The 13,818-nt window shown below is 37.2% G+C and overlaps 1 protein-coding gene and 1 long non-coding RNA gene across 4 annotated transcripts in view; one reads left to right on the top strand and one right to left on the bottom strand.

Moving 5' to 3' along the window:
• Positions 1 to 13,818, top strand: part of LOC106506761 (uncharacterized) — a 67,656-nt gene that overhangs the window by 6,148 nt on the left and 47,690 nt on the right. The window contains exon 1 of one of the 2 annotated variants that reach the window (XR_002340463.2): positions 4,750 to 4,888. The exons of the other annotated variant lie outside the window; for it this stretch is intronic. This is a non-coding gene — a long non-coding RNA (uncharacterized LOC106506761). Of the gene's footprint in view, positions 1 to 4,749; positions 4,889 to 13,818 lie in introns of those variants that run through there. 2 annotated transcript variants of the gene reach the window in all.
• The window catches only part of PTN (pleiotrophin), an 89,296-nt gene that overhangs the window by 27,808 nt on the left and 47,670 nt on the right, over positions 1 to 13,818 (bottom strand). The gene's annotated exons all lie outside the window — the stretch shown is intronic.

Genomic DNA, 13,818 nt, shown 5'->3' with positions numbered 1-13,818 from the left:
AAAAAAAAAAAATCCCTTCTGATTTTCATGAGAAAAATAAAGTTGCTAAAGCAGTGATTTTTCAAACATCTGTGCTTCTGGGGAGGTCAAGGGCTGTGGCAAGGCGTTAACAGATCCCGAGCAGGTGTGTTGAAAGCCACCCCTCGGACCCCATATCTCCTACCCTTATCTCCGCTTCAACTAGAACAGCAAGCTCCTCTTTAACTACTTTGCTTATTAGCTTCCTTGAAAGGTTTCATTTTTCAAGGAAAAAAATTACATTTAAAAGTCACCTGTCTGGCCCATCTGAAGGTTTATCATATCCAGCAGGGGATATGATGGTACAAAATGGTATTTTTTCAAAAGGTAGAAATGGGAAAATGCCTCAGGTAGGAGATATAAATACAAAATACATTTTGAGCATGCAAATGCCTTACTCATGATAGCAAAAATAACAAGCAATTTTGTGATAGGAAATTTATAAGTGTATGTTTTAACTATCCCGTACTTTGCATACAGTAAAGTTTGACGTGATTATGTATTCTTATCAGACATCAAACACACAGTATATAACAAGTGTGATTAAATTATGAGGAAAATATGACAGAAAATCATAAAGCATTAAAAACATTTTTTTTTTAATACTGGGAAAGAGAAGGGGCTCTGGAGTCAGCCAGATTTCTTCCACCCAAGTGTCATCACGTACGACATCTGTGATCCAGACAAAGCAGTCACTCCCTTTCCCTCCTCAAAGGAAATCTCGAGTTTTATTATGCAGACCCTTGGTTTGTTTAAAGATTACACTGAGATAACAGATATAAAATTCTTGGCATCTTGTCAGGCATGCCATAGATGCTCCAGCAGTGGTGTCTCTTGTGGCCCTTAGAGGAAGAGAGTGGAGGTGGAAGAGTGTATATATATCTTCTTTAAAAAAAAAAAAATTATTGAGGTATCGTTGATTTACAATGTTGTGTTAGTTTCAGGTGCTGTAACTAAAACAAAGGTTATTTATGATAAAAGAGCAGTGTCTAGTATTTTTGCAAAAACTCTTCTGTGAAGTTGAAGGAATATTTATCAGTTTGGGTCAGGAAAAAATCAAAAGAAAAGTGTCTGAATTGGCAAACTGAATTAGTTTCTTTTTTTTTTTTTTCTTTTTAGGGCTGCACCCAGTGCATGTGGAAGTTCCCAGGCTAGGGGTAGAATCTGAGTTACAGCTGCCGGCCTACACCACAGCCACAGCAACGCCAGAACTGAGCCACATCTGTGACCTACACCACAGCTCATGGCAACGCCAGATCCTTAATTCATTGAGCAAGGCCAGGGATCAAACCCACAACGTCATGGACAGGATTTGTTTCCGCTGAGCCATGACAGGAACTCCCCTGAATTAGTTTCTTAAAGCAAGAGTCAATGGTGTTAATAAGTTATGGATAAATGCCCCATGTTGACTGAAAACCCAAGTCCATATTCATTCAGCCTTGCCCAATAAGAAACCACATTTTAAAAAATATGTGGATCTCAGCTTCAAATAAAAAGGTATTTCCAGAGTTCCCATTGTGGCTCAGTGGCTAACAAATCCAACTAGGAACCACGAGGTTGTGGGTTAGATCCCTGACCTTGCTCAGTGGGTTAGGGATCTGGCGTTGCTGTGAGCTATGGTGTAGGTGGCAGATGTGGCTCGGATCTCGAGTTGCTGTGGCTCTGGCATAGGCTGGCAGCTACAGCTCTGATTAGACCCCTAGCCTGGGGACCTCCATGTGCCGTGGGAGTGGCCCTAGAAAAGGCAAAAAAAAAAAAAGTATTTCCTTCAGGATTACTACCACATTCTCATGCTCTTCTAAATAATCAAGTACAACTTTATTAACTACTGAGTTCAGATGGCATCTGACTAATAACTATTTGTTCAGATGAAGTGACTCAATCAAAAATAGTGGGTTTTTTTGTTTTTTGTTTGTTTTGTCTTTTTAGGGCTACACCCACAGCATATGGAGGTTCCCAGGCTAGGGGTCAAATCGGAGCTACAGCTGCCTACCTACACCACAGCCACAGCCACGCCAGATCCAAGCCACGTCTGCAACCTACACCACAGCTCAGGGCAATGCCATACCCTTAACCCACTGAGCAGGGCCAGGGATCGAACCCACAACCTCATGGTTCCTAGTCAGATTCGTTTCCGCTGCGCCATGACAGGAACTCCTCAATCAAAAATATAATTAACAGGACAGCATGCAGTTTCATGTTCACTAACATCCTGCTAAGCATTAGAAGAATATTTCTTCATCTTTGTATAGCACAGGCAACTATATCCAGTCTCTTGGGATAGAACATGATGGAAGATAATATGAACAAAAGAATGTATATATACATATATATTCATGTATATGTATACAGACATATATATTTATGCCTGGGTCACTTTGTTGCATAGCAGAAATTGGTACAACATTGTAAATAAATGATAATTTAATAAAAATAAAATAAAATAAGTATTTCACATTATTATATGAGAGGAGCTAAAGAATAAATATCGTATGGCTGTGTGAGGCAAAGATTTCATGGGCAGCATCAACTCAGAGAAGTTCTGTATTTGTCACAAAGGTTAGACACCTAATGAAAGTGTTACACCTGGCAAGAGAGAATTTTGAAAAGGGGTCTAAATTTGTTGAAGGGACCAGTAATTAAGCATTACTTTTGACCACAAAGAAATCACAGAAAATCTTAACCAGTAAATTTTGATTTTATCAGAGAGTCTATAACAGGTCTCTTACTTTGATCCCTAGAATTACCAAAGAGCTGGCAAGAAATAGGTTCCTATTTACAATTCAGTGCAATCCCCCCATCAAAAAAAAAAAAAAAAAAAAAAAAGCTACCATTACTAATAAGGGAATTCAATAATGTTGTAGGATACAAGTATCAACTACATAACTGTATATTTGTAAATATGTATCCATCAAAGGGTTTCTATCTAGAATACATAAAGAGCATTTACAACTCAATAGGAGAAAACATAAAAATATGGACAAAATAATTGAATATTTTTCAAAAAAAAATATCTGCAAATGACAAATAAGCAAATCAGAAGATGTCCAACATTATTAGGAAATTACAAACCCACTCCGCCGATTGAAAGTTAAAGACTAACCACACCAAGTGTTGGCAAGGAACGAGAGTAACTCTTAACTGTCATCATCTGCTGGCTGCAACCACTTTGAAAATCATCTTGGCAGTTTTTAAAGAATTTAAATATACACCTATCATACAACCCAACTAATTAGATATTTCCCCAAGAGAAATATGAAGAATTTTGAGCGAAGGAGGACCCCGACCAGCTGTGAATCTGAGAGAAAATCAGCAACCAGTAAGCAGAGTGATTGGAGGGTGATGAGCCTTGACTCAGGGTGGCTAAGAAAAGGGCATTTGACATGATCCAAGTAAGACACTATGAAAACCTAAACTGTGACACTGGAAAGGAAGTAAAGAGAAAAAGAAAAGTTATTTAAGAGATAAAATGTATTGGACTTATCACATTGACCAAATACATTATGGAAGGAAAAATCTAGGACATCTCCCAGATTCTAATCTTCAATCCAGAGATAAGTGCCAACATAGAGAACATGGTTTTAAAGTTTCGTAAGTGATACCATGATCTGTCCTAAGGACGGTGTTCTCTGCAACTGACATATATTAAATATCAGAATGTATAATATGGATTAATACATGCAACATAATTAATATAATACATTAATATATTAATTCTCAGACATCTGATTATTTAGGTTCTTTTACTATCCTTACTTTTCAGATCAGTCACTAAGGCTGAAATGAATAATGTTAAGGAAAGATAGTAAGGCTCTGTTTGTACATGTTGAATTTGAGGTATCAGCGGGACATCTAGGTTGAAAGAGACAGTAGTTATGGATCTGGAAGACAGTTCTGATCCTTAGTTCAAAATTAAAGTGAAGTCAACATATGCTATTTGAATTAGTAGGTGAACTTGAGATTTCCTAAATAAACCATAGAGGAGGAAGATAGAAAGTAAGAATCGAGGATGTACAGAAGAGATGAAGAATTCTAGTTCTTACCTAAGTGACTCAGATGTAGCAGCTGAGGAGGGAGAGGCAAGCAAAGGAAGCTGGATCACGGAAACCAAGCAAATGGGAAGTTTCAAGAAATAAGAAATGGTGAACAAGGTCAAATTCTACAGTAAGTGCCTATGGCAATTAGCAGTAAGGAATCACTGCGGTGCAATGGAAAAAGACTCTGTCCAAGGGTGGAGGGACCAGGTCCCTGCTCATGGAATTGACAGTAAAGACAATAATTCACATCAGAAATAAAATCCCATGGGACTCTTTCAGATAATTTGGGTTAGAAGAAGGAATCCTTTATTCATAAAAGAATGAGAGAGATGAGATACCATCGCACTTCCTTTGGTTGTGATTCAGAGTGCCAGGCAGTGGCTACTTTGTGTTTTTATAAAGCTCTAAGCTTCCCTTCTGAAGCCCTTGCTCCACAAAACACTACTCTAAGAACCAGCAGCACCAGCATCTCCTGGCAGCTTATTAGAAATGTGGACTGTCAGGCCCCACTTTCAACTTTAAAAAAAAAAAAAAAAAAAAAAAAAAGGAGACTTTGAACCTAAACCAGTCAAAACCAAATTAGAACTGTGTTCTTAACCACAGAGTTGAACAGGGAAGTTCAAATACAAAGTGCCTGTGATGTACTGTTTTTACTGTTCAATAATTTACCCACATTTGGCTCTGTCCTTTCTAGAAGCTGATACGAACCAGAATATAAGAACAACTCTACAGAGTCCATATTTAATTCTCTGCCTATCAGAAGGCTATTCGTGGGGTAGAGAAGAGACTTCACTACTTTTTAGAGGACATGCACATCCTTGTAAACATGTGAGGTATGTAAAACCTCTGCTAACTGAAATGTACACCATGGGTGTAAAGTCTCCTTTCTTTAGCCAATATCTATATAAGGTATATCCAAAGAACTCTGAATACTGGAGCAAAATCTTGAACAAACTGTAAACAGAGAACTGACGATGTATTATTCTGAACTAGAATATGGTGGGGGTGGGGTGGGATAATTGGTGAAGAAGAATAGACAGTCAGAACAGACAGTCAGGAACTAATCCCTTTCATCTGTGGCTATTTCATCCATTGGTTTCTATATTCAGAGCATCTACCCCCCCCCCCGCCCCCCCACAGGCTTCTTGGAGACCTTCAAAAAAAAAAAAAAGGAAATGTTCGATATACAGAAAAAAGATGTCTCTAAAAGAAAAAAATAACAAGACCCGAAAGTAGTGTTTAATAATGGCTATAAAACAAAGTGTTATTATCAGTCTTTAGACTGTCACTAGGTGTATTCAAGAATACCACAAAGTGAGCAAATCTAATCCAGGGATTATTTTTCACATATAGTGAATTTTTTATTTATATTATACCTTAGGAAGAATTTGCAGGAATTCTTGAATACACTTAGTGACAGTCTAAAAATGAATTACTTGAAGACAAATAATTTCCCAAAGCAAAATTTCAAATAATTTTTACCCCCAAAATGTGTATGTATGGAAATAGAGAAAGAGATAGAAAGTGAATAGATCTATATGGAGAGATATAGCTGTAGATACATATCTTCTGCAAAAATATTAGAAATCCTTGCCCTTCGTATAACTGCTAAAGTAGATGGAGATGCCTGACTTCAGAGCTCCTAGTTTCCCCTCCATTTATAGTTCAGGCCCCAAGCTAGGCAAGGCTAGAACAGGAAAGATGAAAAAGCCTGAAGGCTACCCTCTCAACACACCCACCCCCAACCAGGAGTATGTAAAATCCCTTCTAATGCAGTTCCCACACTGCTAGGAAGTGTCCAAATGGGTCCTGAGCCACTTCAAGGTAAAGATGTGATGTGTATTTCCTTGGTTTAGCATGCAAAGGCTGAGTTATTAATGCCTGGTACCATACCAGGAACAAAGTGCTAGAATCATCAAACAATTGCCCAGGAAGCCATTTGGATTGAAGTTAGTCTCTCCTTCAAGAACGGAAGAGCTGAAACTTGCCAGCTTTGATTTACACGCCTTTCAGCTACTATTTCCAGCCAATTCAGTTCATACAACTCCAGCTTTCATTTAGGGCTGAGCTCATTGACTAAAAAAATAAAGAACAGAAAAAAAAATAGAAAAGAAATCAAGGAAAGGCTTAATTGATTATGCAGAGTGTTGCTTTGGGAAAGAGGAAAATCTTGTTAGAAGCCTGGCAAATTCACTTCATTAGGGACCTAGTGACATCTTCTAAAACCAGAACATTCCATCAGGTTAGTTTAAAACATCAAGTAACCTTGTAGTTTTGTAGGATACTTCATTTGATTCCTTATGTCTGCCTCATTCTTTGCATTCTTCCTCGTATTTTAACAATGGTGAAAAGTTTGCTACAAAGAATATGCCACAAGAGATGTATCAGTGGAAATTACAAACATTAAAATCAGGTATTGTGATGCTGCTCACTCGCCTTGGCCTCTAAAATCCCATTTTTCTTTTTTCTGCTTACATGGTTATTTTCACCTCATTTCCACATCCTTACCCCTCATACACATAGTTCCTTCCACTCATTCTTCTTTCATCTAGTGAGTCGCTGTACGTACTTTTGGTAAATGAATGTGGACATGAGGATCAGGTCTCATGATGGTGCCTGAGAATCAATTGCTTCTTATCTCTTCAGAGATCCTGTGAAGTTCTTCTGCCTGGTTTCCACGTCCAAGAAGATGTTGCTTTTTTCCCCCTTCCTTTCTTTGGGAGCATCAAATGCCCCACTGATTGAATTTCCTTCTTTCTAGAAATAATTAGCCCGAGGGCTAAAACTACCATTGACATTTATAAAAAGAGTAACAAAAAAGATCAAAATGGTTCCTCCATGTCAAATAAATCTTAGTTGTGTGAGAAAGTGGTTAATAATAGTGATCCTATAGCCAGAGAGCATCTTGGTTTCAGGAAGCTTTGACATATTCTGAAAACATACATCTGAGTAAGACATTATGAGGTAGATACACAGTCACATAACTACCCAGTCTACCAGAGAACACTCATATTGAAAGGGAAGAAAACCTAAAATCAGTAATTTAATCTTCCATCCAAAAAGCTTGAAAAATTCAAATCCAAATTAAATACAGGCAGGAAATAAGGTCAGAATAGAAACTGACAAATAGAAAAGAGGAAAGATAACAGAGAAAGTCAAGGAGATGCCCACAAGAAGTTCACAGAAGATTCCTCGTTTAATTCTGTTATGTAAAATTTTATACTAATACTTGGAATTAAAATATCAAAAGGATCCTAGATAATGTGCAGGCTACTTCAAACTGGGACAAATATCAAATTACATTGATGATGAATTCAAGATTAATCATATTCTGAGTGGGCCACGACTTTGAAACAAATGAGTTGAAATTTAACAGTGATAACTGGGAAGCCCTGCCTTTGAATGTGTTTAAATCCACATCTTAATTACAGCTCTAAAGTATTCTGAATTCTAGAAATGCAAACCCTGTGACTGCATTCCTTTACCCAGAGGCAGTGGTAAGGGATTTGGGGTGGGGGGAGGGTGGTTTGAGGAATGCTGGAACGAAGACATTCAATAAAATGACAGATGACTGAAAAAAAAAAAAAAAAACTTAATAGACAATAACTTGCTTCACAATGGTTTCCAGGATAGAGTGAAGGGTAATTGGACTGAAAGCTTAACATATACAAATGGTAAATATGTGTGGAAAAACCAAACTAATGTGAAAATCAGTACATTCTATTTTTAAGAAGTTCAAAAAGTTATAAAGTTCTTGCTTATACAAGCTGGAATCTATCCACTGTAAATTTCATTTAATTTTTTCTTGGGGATAAATGAGGTGAATTCCTGGCAACTCATACATAGACAATAAGATACAAATTAACTCTGATTATAATATGTCTAACCTGACAAGGATAGCAGGGAACAACCCTCAAGTAGATTTGAGATTATTATCTTGCAGCCGCAAAGCTTAATGAGATTTAAATTACTTGCTAACCTACATCATATTATTTCTTTTAAACCATATAATAACATCTTGTTTTATTTGCAAATAAGTCCAGCAATTTTATATGTCCAAAAATTGTGTTCTATACATCTTTCAATTTCCATACTTAGTAAGTACCTAAGTAATCAGCAAATATCTACTGAATGAACAAAATTTAAAAGACTGACCAGCCAAACCCAATGAAACAATATCATGTGCTTGATACCACAGAATATTGATTATTATCTTTTGAATTTTATATTTTATTCTGCAGGTTTGGCTCTTTGGTTTTCAGGCCTGTAGTGAATTAGAAGGAAGCAAATAAATGCTATCACCAAGTATATCAGTAGCATCATAAAGATAAAGGAAAATATGGGCAAATTATTTTTAAAACCTGATGTGCATATGAATAATTTAGGATATCATCAAATAGCCCCTAACAACTCAGTTGTCCCTGATTAGAGCACCAGATGTCACAGTATTGATACCTGCAAGACAGCTAAGGTCATCAGTGTACTCTGATGCTTCTCAATGCGATCAGAAACCTAGGAAAGAAGTATGCTAGTCACTGTACAAGGCTATAGCTACAAAGTTAACTAGTTGAAAGAATTAGTGCATAAAAGCATAAACTCTCAGCTCTTTCCAAAAACTTCAAACTCCACTTTTTGTGGCTACTTGCTTCCTCTGGGACGCTGACAGTCTGAGTTTCATTACACTTCCAGAAAACCTCCAGAGCAACTTAAGTGACTAGCTTCCAGTGATTCTTGCTTTCACCTCAATTATCATAATACCTCAGAGCGGTAGAATAAGGACATTATATCCAATTTATGGATATCTAAAATCCAAATTAACACAAAAGAAAGTAAATCAGGAGACACTGAGACAAGCCCCTCAAAGGTAAAGTTTTTATGTTTCACTTAATCTTCCACTTCGACTGAACAAATTGATGGTGTGTGTATGTACTGAACACCAGGCATCAGACTGGGTAAGGCAAACATAGGGATAAGGCAGTTCTCTTGGGCAAAGATACATAAACAAATTGGGAGGAGCAGTTTCAGGATGGATTAAAAATGGAGAGGTTTGTTATGTTTAGATACTATACTATATACATGGTATTAATTTTTTTTCCTTTAAAGTACTTTTCATTTTAAAGCACTAATTAGACTAAATAACCAATAAATACTTTTCAACCCCCAAATGGTATGATTCCATCTCGTTCAGTTCCACAAAATCACTGTGGGATAAACCTTGGCAGGCACTGTTAATTTTCAGTTAATAGACTATGAAATTGAAGATTGAAAAGATTGCATGACTTATGCAAAACCACACAGCTAGTTAATAGTGAAGCCAGATAAGACGTTAAACTTGATTTGAATCCTAATTAATTATTTGATTTATTATACATTTCATTCATGTTTTATGGCAGGAAATCATCAGCTATCCCATTTCATAGCTTGAGATCTCATTCTAGTGGTATGTTTACAAAGGAGCATATTAAATAAACAAAGCTTGTTTCCCAAGTGGTATAATATTCTCTGTTTTGCTAGAAAAGTTTTTCTGTCTTCTCTCAACATTCCACACACACAATTTGTGAACAAATTCACTGTTAACCTCTGCTTATCGTGCTTCTTTTGAGTAACTGCTGTTTCTAGAGGACTTGTAAAAAGAAATTGATGAATTACCAAATGGAAAGCTTGTCAGGCGTTTTGGGGTTGACATGGACTTCCTTTCTGCTCAGGGTAATTTAGGATGTGATCTACGTACAAACAAAATGTATATTTTTCCGGAGAATTGTATAAAGAGGAATGACCTTAAATTGATCTTTCAGCTCCTAATCCATCACCTAGACTTTATTGTGTCCTTAAGTACAAGACTCTGTGGACATAAAATTCATATATAATCATGACCCTATCCATAAAGTAGTTAAACTAAAACTTGAAGGTTTTCTTTAAAATGTAAATGTAACTCCTTTGTTCAGTGACACTGTGTCCCATAGAATTGAAAGCCTTATATCGCATGTGCTTCTCAAAATGTTAACAATATGATCCAGGAAGCCAGGAAGACCTATTTACTTGATGACTTCCTTTCTTTAGTATATTTTCTCCACATTATAAAAGGTGCATAGGATAATTATTATCAACTGTGGACTCCCCTCCAGAAGACTAACCAGAAAAATTTATTAACTAAACAAAGCTAATTTTACTAAACCTGCTAGTGTAAGGAAGATATAACCTGGACCAAGTCTCAGTGTCTCAGAGTAGGTTCAGGAAGATATTTATAGGTTTCGGCAGGGGTTGGGGGGTCTGGTCTCAAGTAGTTGAAGTCAAATCTTTCAAGGCAAGGAGGTGACTAGGATTGAGTAAAGTTCATAATATAGAGCTTTAGTGAGGCAAAGGTCACAGAGTGAGTCTTGATAAGTGAACTGCTGTTTAGTAAGCAAACGGTTTATCCAGGTAAGCAAGCTATTGCTATAAAGGGAGAACAGTTTGCCTAGAGGAGTAAACGAGTGTATTTGGATATATTGGCTCTCAGGAATTTTACAAAGCAACAAAGTTATGAGTTCATTTTATAGCCCTATCTTCCTGGCCAAATATTTCCTAGAAAAATGGGAGTAACTCATAAGCTCTCTCTGGCTTCATTCTTAGTTTTGCTCCTCACTTTCTAGTTCACTTATATGCTGAGTCTGATTTGTGATGCTTGTTTATACTTTAGAGGGTATCTGACCACATTCTAGGGGCCTCCAATAAAAATCACACCCACATTATCAAGTGTATTTAGTTAATGTTTTCAAAAGCCAAATGTGGTTTTCATTTTATTTAATATAGTGTTGTGACCTAAAAATCAGGAATAAATATTTGCATAGAGACATAAAGAAGCATTTATTTGACGAAAACAAAATTTTCATTTGGAATTTGGAAAATTTAGATCCATCACTTCTCAAGAAAACTAAAAATCATTAATACTATATTATTACGGGATATCACTTTCAGTAACAGCACAAAAACAGCAGAGTCAGCCCTTCTGCTTGATGGTGGATTTAATTTAAAAGGAAAAAGAATCTAAATCTGTACCTTTTTTTGCTTTCCTTCCCACTGAATCGATCTGAAATTACTGTTTATCTTGCATTTAAATGCAGGTGCTATACAGTAGCTTTGTACATACATATTCTTATTAATAGTCCAATGACCTTGCAAAACAGGTAGTATTATTGCCATTTTATAGGAAGAAAATATTGAATAAATCAAACAGGTTAAGCATCTTGCCCAATTTGGAGTTCCCTTCATGGCTCAGTGGAAACAAATCTGACTAGTATCCATGAGAATGCAGGTTCAGTCCCTGGCCTCACTCAGTGGGTTAAGGATCCAGCGTTGCAGTGAGCTGTGGTGTAGGCTGAAGAGGCAGCTTGGATCTGGTGTGGCTGTGGCTGTGGAGTAGGCCAGTGGCTACAGCTCTAATTCAACCCCTAGCCTGGGAAGCTCCATATGCTTCGATTGCAGCCCTAAAAAGACAAAAAAAAAAAAAAAAAGGAATCTTGCCCAATTCATATAGGTTTTGGCAGAAACAGGATTTGAACATTGTATATCAGATTTACCTGATATCTTAGGACTGCTAAGAGGAGGTTAGCATGACTGTCATTGTGAAATCGGAATGTCAGTAATGAAATGGGATCTTCCAGCTTTCTAGAACTCAGATTTCCTAATGACTTTTGTACTGGAGGATCTGTTTTTTGGTTTTGTTTTGTTTTCAGAAAGAGCAGCCCTTTGAGTCATTGGCTTTGGGGGGTATGACAAGCAGAATTCTAAAAGCCCCTGACAGACACATACCTTCTGAGTATTCACACAAAGTGTTTCCATAAAGGATTTCACAGATGCAATTAGGGCTCAAATCAATGGACCTTAACATATGGAGATTATCTGCGTGGGGCTGACGTGGGGCCACTAAATTAGGGTCATGTGGTCGGAGACAGGGGAAGTGTGAGAGGGATTTGGCACAAGGGACAGTCTCCTGCTGGCTTTGAGATGGGGGGGGGGGGTTACATGGCAAGAAGGGCGGATGGCCTCTAGGAAGCCAGTGGCCCCCCGCTGAGCGCCAGCAAGGAAACAGGGACTTCAGTCCTACAGCTACAAGGAACTGGAGACGACTAATAACCTGAATGAGCTTGGAAGCAAATTCTTCCTCAGATCCTCCAGAAAGAGACACAGCCCAGTCGACCCCCGACTGCAGTCTCAACACCCTGAGCAGAGAAACCAACCATGCCCTACTTCTAACCTACAGAACTATGAGCTAGTAAACGGGTGGTGTTTTAAGTTTACAGTAGTTTGTCACATGGTAGCAGAAAACAAAGACAAGGGGCTAAACACTTACTTTTTTTTTTTTTAGGGCCCCACCAGCAGCATATGGAAATTCCCAAGCTAGGGGTCGAATTGGAGCTGCAGCTGCAAGCCTACACCACAGCTCTCAGCAACACCAGATCCTTAACCCACTGAGCAGGACCAGGGGTCAAACCCACATCCTCATGGATCCTAGTTGGGTTCTTTACTGCTGAGCCACAATGAGAATTCCTAAACACTTTCATAAGGCAAGAGGATTAATAATGGATACTTTGGGTTTGCTTCAAAATGAGCCTGCCTTATCTAGAAATAGTCTAATCCATTTTCTACAAACAAATAAATTGTAGGTCTTCAAATTCCTCTGGTCATCTAATCACGTGGACTTATGGACAATGATAATAACAGTAATAATAATAAAAAGAAGGAAATAATGCTTTAGAGTTCAGTGTCCGTCCCTATTCATGATATCATTTGAGCCTTGTTATAAGCCAGGGGAGTAGACAAGCAGTATTTATTAGTATCTCTTCTTACAGCACAGGAACTGAATATGTGGAAAAGGGAAGTTATTGACTGACAGTCAACCACAAGAATTTGGGGGTGCAATGGGGTGGCTAATAGATGGCAATCAAAGTCTTCTGATTTTTCTCAAAACCCTTTTTGTTCTCAGGGCTGCCTTAAAATAATTTGTCAAAACAAAGGAGTTGAGCCCCTCTCTCCAATCCTCTTCCTATTTCAAGAAATAAAAGAATAACTAAATCCTTTTATATTTGGAATAATAAATTTTCTCCCACATCACATGTCCCTATTCTTCACACATTATTTTGTAAACATTTATTTTTATGTTTTAAAATAATTTAAAAAACACAAGTGGATTTTGTAAAAGTTTGATCTAAGCTGCAAAATAGCATGTATGATAATGGAAAATTATTAACACCCAACATGAACTCATTAAATACATCTATGAAATGGAATTCTATATAGCCATTAATATTATCCATAAGAAAATGTGTGATATATAATTATTTATGTGAGAAAATGTTGATTTCATTTATACACTACAATCCCCATTTAATAAAAAAGTATGTAAACATGCACGCACACACACACATATAATCATATACCAAAATTTTTAAAGGTCATCTGTGGAATGTAAGACATTTTAACTTACTTTTTAATGTTTTCTAAATTTTCTGGATTTTTATAAGCACTGTATTTTATGGTGTATTTCGCCATCCATAAAATACACTAAAGTCATTTTCAGTTTACCAAATGATTTGGCATCAACTCTCAGTCTAGTTGTATAAAAGCAACTTGATTACTATTAAATATCCAAGAGTCTATACGAAGGTTGAGAATTAAAGATGGAGTTCAGGGGCTCATCTTTAGCAGATCACTCCTGTTCCCATTAATGTAGCTGAGCGCACACCTGTAGATGACATGCTCAGCATCTCTAGGTCCAAGACCA

This window comes from Sus scrofa, chromosome 18 (genome assembly GCF_054392235.1).
Source record: "Sus scrofa isolate SSC_HxYL_T2T_F1_AM1 chromosome 18, Sscrofa_HxYL_maternal_Yorkshire_Landrace_v2.0, whole genome shotgun sequence".
Lineage (NCBI taxonomy): Eukaryota > Metazoa > Chordata > Mammalia > Artiodactyla > Suidae > Sus > Sus scrofa.
The sequence above is the reverse complement of the archived record's forward strand: the minus strand, read 5'-3'. Positions and strand labels throughout refer to the sequence as shown.